Genomic DNA, 13,016 nt, shown 5'->3' on the forward strand with positions numbered 1-13,016 from the left:
TAATCCTGATATGTGAATCCATCTGGAATGAAGTTTACTGAAAAGGATTTTTTGGAATAAAGAGAAGTCCATTCATTAGGAGAACAAACTTTCTTTATAATACACTTGGAATGACTAATAATATTTGGATTCTTCTTATCTGGAATAGGGTAAATCTCTACAGATTGAGTATCTGTAAGGATTAATTCATAATAATCTAGATTTTTTGAAGGATCATCTGGTTGCCAATGGCATTTCGAAGGAAAGATCCTTTGAGTAATTTGCTGGAGAGTAGAGTATATGGGTATTTCTTGGAATCTAGTTAAAGTAATATGTTGAGTAAAAGGTTTTGTAAAATAAGTATTTCCGGGGAATTTTTCTGAGGATTTTGCTATTTGTTGAATTGGTCTTATTTGAGAAGCAATTGGAGTAGCAGCTTGACTATAAGTCAATGCTGGAAAATCTGATAATAATTGAAATCTATTTTGAGTAACAGGAGTTAGACTCATCTCATAATCTTGAGGAGTCTTTGGTCTGGAACTTCCTGCTTTTGAATCCATCTTCCTGCAAAATTTAATAAATAATATCTTTAAGTTGATCAGATAATTCTCTGTTTTGAGCAACGTATTAGAAGAACGGTGTGGCTCTAATATTTGATGTATTAGAAGAAATTTGTCTTTTGGCATTTTGGATACTTTCGGATCATTTTTTGTAAAAAAATAACTCCAAAAATGGAATCTACGCTAAAAATAGAGTTGGGGTGTGTATTTTGGTAAAATTTGGTGACCGAAAAATTTACCGACGATCGGCAGCAGTCCAGCGATGGCGCCGCTGCCGTGTACAGAACGTTGAAGGAAAGTTGCAAAAAATGACTTCGTAAGCTTTGCATGATGATCTGGAAAAATTACATTTTTTGACCCCCCAACTTTTGTCTAATTTCGCTATGACCCGAAAACTTCTGCAATCGAACCATTTCTGCCCCATTGAGATCTAATCTTCTTTTTTTTTTTTATATTTCAAATCCATTTTGAGCAAATAATTTCTGCGATTTAGAGTATACTCAGTCTTTAATAAATTTTAGTGAATTTTTATATTGTTGGGTTTAGTAAAAATAGTTGGATTGAGGTTTGTTTGGTTGGATTTTGGTATAAAATCTGGTCTATTTTGCTTGGATTTTAGAAATGGGTTATTGGCTTATTTTCTGGGTTTTCGGGTGGGCTTAGGAATTTCCAGCCAAGCAAAAAATAAAAGAAAGGCCTGATGGCCTTTTTCTTGCCCAAATCAAAAACCAAAATGTTCACTTTAGCCCCTGATCTTTGGAGTAATTTTACTGCGGCTCAGAATATTTTAAATTTCTTCTACTTAGGTCCTTAAATTAATTGCACTTTGATCCCTGAACTTTATCTTTTATTTAATTTTGACCCCTAAACTTTGGAAAGATTATATTTTTAACCCCAAAAGTTTTTTAATTTTTACAATTTAGTCTCTAGTAAATTTTGACTTTCTTTATTATGACTGTTTCTTTTCTTAAATAGCTAATTATATTACTTTTGAATATATTTAACTTGTGATTTTTTAGATGTTCTTAAATTTCTTTACATTTGACATGTTAAGGTGAATTTCGTATTTTTTATCATTATTATTATTTTCAATTAAGTTGGTACCGTGATTCTTTTGTTCATTTTGAGTATAAATAAGGCAAGTTGACTCCATTTAGTCACCACTTCAAAAGAAAGGTACCCCTATTATTATTATTTAAATATCAATTACGTGCTCTTATGTGCTCCTACGTGTTCGTATGTGTTTATATATTTTTATATACTTTATTTATTTGATTTAAATGTTCATTCGAATTTTCTTGTATTTGTTTAGTTAATTTTTATAATTATTTGAGAGGCATTAAATACCTCAAAAATGTAATAGATAGGATAGCTAGATTTGTTTTATTATATTTTCCTATTTTAGATTGTAATTAGGTCCCCTATTGTAATAGATATGATAGATAAGTTTATTTCATTATATTTTTCTATTTTAGATTTTAGTTAGATTCCCCACTGTAATAGATAGGGTTTTGCGTGTTTATGTGACTTATATGTTATGTGCTTTATCCGCTTTTTTGAGTATTTTTGCATGTAGATATTATATTTATGTGTTATATGCTCTTACATATTTATTTGTTTTAATTTATACCTTATTTATTTTACTATGTATTATTAATGCATGACGGCACCACACTAGTCCAACGCTAGTTGTGGCTTCTCCCTCCGTTTACTTGCTAGTCCAACGCTAGTAAGGATTTTTTAGAAATGGGTTAGTCCAATACTAGACGCTTAGATCGTTCGTGCGTTAGGTTCATTTTGTGTGACATTCATTACATTTTTATGCATATTCTTATTTTAGAATCTTTTCTTATCTGCATGATATTTCCTATCCTCTACCCGCTACCCTCTATATGTATTAATCATGTCATTTAGAATTGCATTTCATTTAAGCTAATTCATGTTAGGAAAATTATTTTTCAAACATGAAAAATGGGTGATTATAACTTTTTAGTTTAAATACCCCATTAATCCCTGTATAAGAAAATTATGTTACGAATTTTTGCCTCCCATACCCGTTATGTTGCATTCCCTAGTCTTTGGTCACTTATACCTATATATATAATTTTCTTTTCTTTTCTTTGAATTTCATTCATGCATGCTCGTGACCTCTTAAAGGAATTATTTTGATCTTCGCAATTAATGCGATTGGTATCAACTAAATCCTTGAATGGATATTTTATCCCTTTCGATATTTTATAAATTTAGTTTTGCATCCATATTGGAAACATCCAAACGTGATAAATTTAAGGGGTAGATTAAGAAAATTTTTGACTGAACCTCGCAACTAGCTTAAACTAGATTGAAAGGGTGCCTTAGGTTTGAGTTAATCGAACATTTGCCTTCCCTTTCTTCAACCGTGACGCTCGAACTCATTTTCTTTTGTTTTTCAAAGATCCAGTAGTTGTAAAAAAGGGTTTTATTTTATTTTACTTTATTTTTTGTTAAAAATATTTTTTCGGGTGACTTGGTACACCAAAATTCAATACCAAGTGGAGACTCGTCTTTTTCTTAAAAACCCTTTTAGACTAAATTTTGGATCCAAACTATCACATTCTTTAAAATTCCATTTTAGGTCCTTTTTCACTTAATTTTAAATAAAATCACATCTTTTATAAACACCTCATTTATTTTCATCGCGAAAAATGGGACGCAACAACTTGGCGACTCTAGAAAAGATGTAAGAGTCGCCAAGTGGAGTCGTGCCGCATTTTTTCGCGATGGAAATAAGGTGTTTACAAAATATGTGATTTTATTTAAAAAATAAGTGAAAAAGGATCTAGAATGGGACTTTAAAAAATGCGACAGTTTGGGTCCAAAATTTAATTTAAAAGGGTTTTTAAGAAAAATTAAGAGTCGCCACTTGGTATTGAATTTTGATATACCAAGTCACCCCAAAAATATTTTTGGCAAAAATAAAAATAAAGTAAAATAAAACCCTTTTCGACAAAAATTTTTGAAAAACAAGAGAAAATGAGTTCGGAATTCACGGTTGAAGAAAGGAAAGGCAAAGATTCGATTAACTCAAATCTAAGGCACCCTTTCAATCTAGTCTAAGTTAGTTGCGAGGTTTAGACAAAATTTTTCTAATATAACCCTTAAATTTATCACAATTTAATGATTCCTACATGAACACAAATCTAAATTTATAAAAACGTCGAGAGGATTCAAGGGTTTAATCGATACCAATTGCATTAATTGCGAAATCTAAAATAATCCCTTGAAAGGGGTCACAAGCATGCATGAATGAAATTCAAAGAAAAGAAAAGAAAAGAAAATTCAAATTTTATATCTAGATATAAGTGATCAAAGAATAGGGATGCATCATAATGGGTACGGAAGGTAAAAACTCGTGACATAATTTTCTTATACAGAGATCGATGGGGCATTTAAACTAAAAAAGTTATAATCACCCATATCTATGTTCAAAGAATAATTCTCCTAATATGAACAAGCAAATGAACTAACTTATTCCACAATTTCTTAAATAAGATGCAATTCTAAATGATATGATTAACACATATAGAGGATGGGGGTAATGGATAATATAATAGGAAATATCATGCAAATGAGAAAAGATCCTAAAATAAAATATGCATGAAAATGTAATGAATGTCACACAAAAATGAATCTAATGCACGAACGATCTAGGGGTCTAACATTGGACTAGTCCATTTCTAAAAAATTCTTACTAGCGTTGAACTAGCAAGTAAACGGAGGAAGAAGCCACAACTAGCATTGGACTAGTGTGGTGACGTCACGCATTAATAATACATAATAAGACAAATAGGCATAAATTAAAACAAATATACATACAAAAACACGTAGTACATAACACATAAACATAATATCTAGATGCAACAATCTTAAGAAAAGCGGATAAAGCACATAACATATAAGTCACATAAACATACAAAACCTACCTATTACAACGGGGAGTCTAACTATAATCTAAAATGGAAAAATACGATGAAGTAAACTTATCTATTACATTTTTTTTGAGATATTTAAATGCCTCTCAAATAATTATAAAAATTAACTAAACAAATATAAGAAATTTGGAATGAACATTTAAATCAAATAAATAACAAAACATATAAAAATATATAAATACATAGGAACACGTATGAGCACATAAGAGCACGTAATTGACATTTAATTAATAATAGGGGTACCTCCCTTTTAAAGTGGTGACTAAATGGAAGTCAAGTTGCCCTATTTATACTCAAAATGAACAAAAGAATCATGACACCAATTTAATTGAAAGTAATAATAATGATAAAATTACTAAATTCACATTAATATGTCAAATATAAAGAAACTTAAGAACATCTAAAAATTACAAGTTAAATATATTCAAAAGCAACATAATTAGCTATTAAAGAAAAGAAATAATCATAATAAAAAGAATCAAAATTCACTAGGGACTAAATTACAAAAATTAAAAAAATTTTAGGGTCAAAAATATATTTTTCCAAAGTTTAAGGGTCAAACTTAAATGAAAGATAAAGTTCAGGGACCAAAGTGAAATTAACTTAAGAACCTAAGTGAAAGAAATTTAAAATGTTCTGGGCCGCAATAAAATTAATCCAAAGATCAGGGGTTAAAGTGTAAATTTCGGTTTCTGATTTGGACAAGGAAAAGGCCATCGGGCCATCATTTTATTTTTTTGGGCCAAACACTTCCTAAGCCCAGCCGAAAGTCCAAGAGAAACGAGCAGGCCAGCCCGTCTTTTGATCACTCAAGACCAACCCAAAAATGCATGGACTCTGACCTCCTAACCCAAACCGAAACCCAAAAGATATAAACCAAAACCCATCCCCAAAACCCAATCAAAATAACCACAAGTCCACTAGAAAAAGAACATTAGCCCAAATCATTTTTTTTTCTCTTCTTTTCTTTTCTTTCCTTTCTTTTCTTTCTGTTCTTCTTTTTCTCTTCATTCCACTGCCGTTTCTTCTTCTTCTTATCCGGCCTACCGAACAAGCTTCAGTTGGTGGCCTGGCCATGGTGGTCGCCGGTGAATTTTTCGGTTGCCAAATTTCACCAAAATACACACTCCACTCGATTTTTCGCGTAGATTCTATTTTTTAAGTTTGTTTTTACAAAAAATAACCAAAAGTGGCCAAAAGGCCAAAAAACAGTCACAGTTTTGCTTCCCAAAAATCACTAAAATCTCACCAAAAAATTGTATATTTTATATCAAAACGCTACTTGTGATTTCTACAATGCAACTATGTTCTTAGTTTAACAAGAAAACAACAACAAACCATGAATCAAAACAAAACAGCCCAAAATGAATATATATATATATATATATTTACATGCCTCTAATGCTCAAAACTTCAAAATACTTAAATAATTCAACATTTTTCAAACCACATACTAACTACAACCGTCTATTTCACCAGAAATAAGCACAAAATATTCACTAGTTTAATTCGTTTTTCATTATGGCATTTTGTCAAACAGTTAACATGCATATACAAAAATCATTTTTCTTTTCCTAAACTGGTTATGACATTCCCAAATTTCACCGATACAACAACAAAAAAACCAGCAAAATAAAACAACACACAAGCAATCACACATACATTCAATCTAGTTAATTAAAAAAAAAAAAAGAAAAGCTAGAAAAAAGGACAAGAAATACCTCAATAAAGAGTTTGGTCTCATGGCCAAAGTTTTTGATGAAATTGCCAAGCTCCAATAGCCCAATCGATCGCTGCCTCCTTTTCGTTGTGTGCAAGTGTGTTGGGAAAATATTGGGAGAGAGGAGAGCCGAGGGTGAGAGTAAGAGTGCTTCTTGTTGTCTAAGGAAAATTTTTTTTCTTGAGAGAACAAGGAGAGCCGAGAGGGAGTCTTCTGGAGTGGAGTTTTGTTCTTGTTTTGTGTAGTGTAGTCAGCTGGAAATTTTTCTTTTCTTCTCTGTTTTCTGTTGGCAGCCTAAGCCAAGGGAGGGAGCCAGAGCTCCCCGTCTTCTCTTGCTTCTCCTTTTTTTTTTTCTTCTGTCCGTTGAGAGCTCCAGGGAAAAGCCCCGAGTGAGGAGCTCCAGAGCAAAATTTAAGAAGCCCTCCTCCTTTCTCTCGTGTGCTTTGGTTAAAAAGGTGGTGGCGATCATGAGTCATCATGAAGGCTCATGGTGGCTTATGATGACTTCTCTTTATTTTTACAAAAATTAATTTTTTATTTTTTTACTTTTTTACTTTTTCCTAAAACGAACTTGCAAATATAAGAAAAATTTGGATTAAAATATTAAAAAATAAATAACTCATTAAATAAAAAAAATTTAAAAATGCATTAACATTGACAAAATTTTGATGTCTACAGTATATTTGTCCTCCACGCCTTTAGTTTTCAAAACTTCCTGCTAACTCTCAAATTTGGTACATTAGTACACTGTTATTGCTTTACAAGCTTCACTTATCTATGAATACTGTGTTCCATTTATATATGCGCAAATTTTTTTATAGCTTTCATCTAGCCAACATCATGTATCGCATGATGCCCCTACAAACTAATATATTATAGTTGATCAATATGGTAGCCCAGTGATCTTGTGTAAAATCTGCAAATGCTAAAAACTTTTAAAATTATAACCATTTCGGAATTACAGTACGTTCCTTAAGAGTTGGACACATATTGGACGAGGAACTCTTGATTAAGTGGTTAAAATTGAAGTTTCAATACTTAAAGGGCTTGGTTTTAAATCCCATTTCTCCCTACTTGTTAAATTCCATCCATTTCCTACTATAGAAAAAATAAAAATAAAAATAAAAAGAATTGGACGCATGTTGTACTTTAGGCCCTAATGTATAACTTTTGTGTCATTTAATCAATTTAACTATCAGTCAAGTGAAATCAACTATTAAGGCAATTGAAAGGAATAATATAACCCAAATCAAGGCATCTCTCCACTGAATAATATAACCACAATTATAGATGTAATTTTCATTTTCATGAGTATAAAAGGGGAAGCCGCTCAAGGAACAGTTATGGGCTAACCAGAAAACTTGTTCATCTAACGAAGATGCAAACATCAAACTTGGTACTATAGTGTCTCAGTTAAGTATTGGTCCAATTGTTGGAGATTGTAATGCAATTTTACCTCATTCTTGATTCTACACAACGTTGAATCTTCTGCAGAATTTATTTCTTGGGGAGTTCGTAAGATTCAAATGGCAAAAGCCTCCAAAATGTTCTCTGATTTAGGAACTTTTAAACGCACAGTCAAGCTGCAGCACTAACAATACAAGTTCATGATGACTCTGCCTATAATGTTGCAAATGTGAAAATGCAGATTCAATTCCATTTCAATACCATTTTGATCTTTAAAAGAAAATTTGCATCTATTTTTGAGCCCTTTTTAGTGCTGATCAAAGGAGAAACTAGTTGGTCGTAACTACCTTTTTATAGCATAGTACAATTGCAAACACCAAAAGAGTTGTAGTTCAACTTCAAGATGCCTGCAACATGGAACAAGCGCTGGAGGACTAGCAGATTTGGACATGAGATTCTGTACAAAACACTATGCTGCCGTTTATTTTCTCCCTGTTTTCATGCCTGAAAACATACTGGCAGGAAAACTAAATCACGCAAATTGTCATTTTGCCCATTTGCCTAAACGTTTAACAGAAAACCAAAGCCCGAATTATATTTCCAGAAATTCGTATGCAAACGACCAACAATAACAGCTCTTGATTGCAAGATAGTCCGACAAGCACTAGTTGCAACAGCCTTCATTTTCTCGTTTCTTTAGTTTGAGACTTAAAAAGAAGAAAAAAAAAAGTCTCATTAAAACTTCTCTAATACAACAATATAATACATAACTATACAATTTGCAAAAATTCATACATCAAATTATTTGTAATCAAAGCCAGCATACAATCAATTCCCCTCTTACAATTCATGTACATATATACAATATTTTGCACAAGCCATCCAAATAAATCTATCCAAATAAATCTGATATCCATCCAAATATATATGCCTCTTTATCATTATTCATCCAAATCCAACTTTAACTCCATTCAGCTTCATTATCCATCAAAATCCAATCTTAAACACTTTCATATTCTTTTCATTCGTCAATTGGAAAAAACTCTCAGCCGATATCATAACTGATAAGCTAATATCATTGTTGATCAATGTCAAGAGGCAGTAACAATTAATCACCACCATTTATACAAAGAAACCGCGATCGAATCAGTATAGAATTCGACAATATATCACCTCAAAAACGCATAATTCATCGATAGCATCAAAGCCAAATCTAAATTTGCAAAAAAATATTGTTGTACCCACAACCATCATGGTTACTCAAGAGATATGAAGGCCGAGAAGAGAGAAGCTCTGAGGATTGAGAAAGCCGCCGCTGTCTCTGCACCGCTTCTGTTTGAAGAAGCTATCGAAATTTAATGAATATTTAGGGTTACATGCCAAATACTGAATTGCCTAATCTACCCTCAACCATCAAGCCAAATGGCCAACCGCTAAAGTTAATTAATATTGGATAAATTGCTAATATGGGCCCTGTGGAATTTGGGCCTTGCTGTAGTCTTGCTTGTTTGGCGAACAGTAAACAATTCTTTTTTGTCTCAACAACAATTAGGAAGCATTTAGGCTCCATGTGATTGGATGGTAAAATATCTTGTACAGAAAAAATGAATAAAATTATTCAAAAAAATCAGAAATTTGGATTATGCTTCAATATTTTAATTTATGTCATGTTTTGTTGACTAAGATTTAAATAAATGGGTAAAATAGATGGCAAGAAAATAGAAGGGGATCGAAATCCTATCCCAATCAACTTTGATTTTCCTTAACCCACATCTCATATCGAAATTGCACAAAAACCATGAAATCATAGGACAAAGGCTCCAAATCTAGAAAATAAGGAAGAATACATTCGGACAAGATTTCACTAGACATTACACAAAGCAAAATTAACCTCAATTTTGCATTAGAAGCGTGTGAAATTGCTTTCGCACAACGGAAAAAGGAAGAGGATTCAACACATGCCTAGATTTCATTATTTTGGGTCGCGCCACATTTTTTGAAAAATAAAATTTAGGTGTTGAAAAATGTATTTATTGATTTTAGAAATAGAATAATTAAAGAAAAAGGTCCTAAAATGGGACTTAAAATATGCGACGGTTTATACCCAAAATAATAGTCTAAAAAGGATTTTAAAGAAAATATAGGAGTCGCCACTTGATATCGAGTTTAGGTGTACCAAATCATCTAAAATGTATTTCAAATAAAAAACACCTAAAACCCTTTTTAGATGACTCCAGATCTTTGAAAACGAGAAAAAAGAGTTCATGAGTCACGGTTGAATAAAGGGAAGATAAAAATTTGATAGGATCAAATCTAAAGCACCCTTTCAACTTAACCAATGTTAGTTGCGATATTTAGTTGAAAATTTTTCTAATCTAACTAATAAAACTTATCACATTATGATGCTTCTATATGGATGCAAATCTAGACCTAGGGGTATCAGAAGGGTTGGAATGTCTTCTCAAAATTTAATTGGTACCAATTACATTAATTGCGATACCCAAGAGTGATTCTTTGAAGAGGTCATGAATATGCAAAAAATGAGACTTAAAGAAAAGAAAATGTATAATATATAAATATATAGATCCTAAAAAGGAGGAATGCAACATAATGGGTACGAAATGCTAAAATTTGTGATTCAATTTTTCTTCTTATAGAGAGGATGAGAGCGTGCTAAGATTAAAAAACCTCACTCGTTCATTTTTTATATTTGAAGGATGACTCTCCTAACCTAATCAAGCAAGTGAATTATCCAACTTCTAGTTTCTTAAATGGAATGCAAGTCTAAATGTCATATTTCACGCACATAGGGATAAGAGAGATAACATATAGAGGAAAGATCATACAAGATGAAAAAAATACCCTAAAAATATGCATGGAATGCAATAAATGTCATGCAAACATGTGATTCTAGTGTGTAGGCGGCCCTAAGGGTCTAACATTGGATTAACCCATGCTTATAACTTCTCACTAACGTTGGACTAGTGAGAAATCGGGGAGAAAGACCACAACTAGCAATAGACTAATGTGGTGACATCATGTATTTATTATAAATAAATAAATAAAATAAATATAATTAAAGCAAATAAATACATAAAGCATATAGAGCACATAACACATAAGTATAATATTTAGATGCAAAGACCCTAAAGAAAGAGAGTAAATACATAAGACACAAGCATGCACGCACGCAAGCAAATAAGCGCACATAAAGACCTAATTATTACATGTGGGACCCTAACTACAATCTAAGGGGAGGAATTTGAAAAATAGTAACCTAATTATTACATTCGTTTAACTAATTACATTTTTTGATAAAAATAAAACCTATCTGTTACATAGTCTAACTAAGTACATTTCTTGAATATCTATCTATTACAATTTGGCATTTAAATGCCCTCCAAATAATCATCAAAAATTAAATTAAATAAATAAAAATGAATAAAAATGAGCAAATACAAGAAAAAGCACACAGAACATGTAATCACACATAAAAGACATATAGGAGCACATAAGAGGACTTAAAATAACACTACAAAGTGCCTCACTTGAAGTAGCGGTTAAATGAGGTGGAATTTATCCTATTTAATCTTCAAAATGAACAGAATGGTCAAAGTACCAATTTAATTAATAATTAAAAAGAAAAATGTAAATAATCATGAAATCCACCAATTAAAAGCATTTAAATGAAGTATCATTAACAATTAAAGAAAATAGACAAATTATACCTAAGAAATCAAAACTATTAAGGACCTAATTGCAAAATTCGAGAAATTTTTTGGGGTTAAATTATAATTTTTTCTAAGATAAAGTGGTCAAAATTGAACAAAACTAAAGTTTAGGGACCAACTTATAATTGAATTAGGGATCTAATTAAAAGAAATCTAACATTTTTTGGACATAGTGAAATTCTCAAAAGAACAGAGACCAAATTGCAATTTTCGAATCTGGGTTTCTTAAGAAACAAAAGGCCAACAGGCCATTCTTATTATTTCTTTAGGCCAAAGCCCCCTTGGCCCAACAAAGAGTCCAAGGTAAAAAGGATGGGCCAGCCCGTCATTTTGACCAAGTGAACCCAACCAAAATGCACCGGTTTTATCCCCCTAAACCCATGTTCATAACCCAAAAAATTAAAACCAAACCCTTTAACAAAATCCAATAAAAAACCCTTACCCAAAGCCTAACTCATTTTACTAAAATCCAACAGGACATTAAATCTATCAAATATTATTAAGCCTTATTTATGCCCTAAAATTTGAAAATAATATGCTTAAAAACATGTATAAATACATAAAAGAAGATCAAAACTGAAAAAGGCAGATTTGCTTCATTTTCACAAACTTTTGAGCCTTAATGTAATTATGCAAAAGTTGCGGGGTGAAAATGAAATTTTTAAAAATTCCATGCACAAAGCTAGTCAAAGCTTTGCTGCATTTTCTGCAATCCTTCAAGCACTACAACCGTTCTCAAACTATTTCCCAAAAAGATTCAAATTCAAAACACATAAGGTCATGCAAACCTCATCATTAACACCTAATCTTATTATCTAAATACTATATTTTACTCAAGATTGTGATGACTCAAAAAATTATTTTCTCACCTCCCAATTATTTATATTTTTATTTAAATTATATTTTTATAAAGTTTGCATTCATTTAGTGATTTACTTGTTAATTGTTAAACGAGTTTCTCTTACTTGTATATTTTAACTTTCGAGCGTTTAATTTCTTGAAAATTGTTGATTTTGTGACTTATTAGTGAATTTGGCCAAAAACCCTAGAAAAATATAAGTTGAGATATTAGTGAAGTTAAGAAAGATTTTGAGAGTTAAAGAAAGTTAGAAAAACTAAGGGTTGTTGGTAAGAAAACTTAAGTAGAGGACACTATTTGGGACACTGTTCAAAGTTTACTTATAGAAACCTTCTTGTGGCATGTATATTAGTTCCAAAAGCAACCCAAAGCCTTCATTTCTTCTCTTTGGCTGGCTGAAAATAAAGAGAGGAAGAGAGAGTGAGAGACTTCAAATTTTCTTGAGATTCTTGAAGATCCAAGCTACCCTTTCACCAATCTACTTGAAACCTTAGAAGATCTTGAGAGAAGAAGACTCCTAGGAGTGGATCTTGCTATCTTCTTGGTTTAATTTTGCTAGGGTTTGAAACTTTGAAAAGGTAAGTGGCTAATCTACTTCATTATTTTATTTTTCGAGCAACTTTGGACTAGATCTTGGTGGATTTATGCTATATATGGAAAACTTATGATGGATTTGAAAGTTATATGGAAGTTTTGGTACTACAAGCTTGATAGTCTCTTGTATGTTTGAATCTTGAAAATTTTGGTCAAGAATTTGTGGATTGTTGTTTCTTAATATCCAAGGGTTAA

At 31.6% G+C, this 13,016-nt stretch overlaps 1 long non-coding RNA gene across 1 annotated transcript; it reads right to left on the bottom strand.

Moving 5' to 3' along the window:
- Positions 1-7,709: 7,709 nt before the first annotated feature.
- On the bottom strand, positions 7,710-8,964 carry LOC113781314. Its single transcript, XR_003469578.1, has 2 exons — positions 8,879-8,964; positions 7,710-8,344 (listed from the first exon to the last, which is right to left on the bottom strand). It is a non-coding gene; the product is annotated as an uncharacterized LOC113781314 (long non-coding RNA).
- Positions 8,965-13,016: the final 4,052 nt, after the last annotated feature.

Source organism: Coffea eugenioides, chromosome 8, assembly GCF_003713205.1.
Source record: "Coffea eugenioides isolate CCC68of chromosome 8, Ceug_1.0, whole genome shotgun sequence".
NCBI lineage: Eukaryota > Viridiplantae > Streptophyta > Magnoliopsida > Gentianales > Rubiaceae > Coffea > Coffea eugenioides.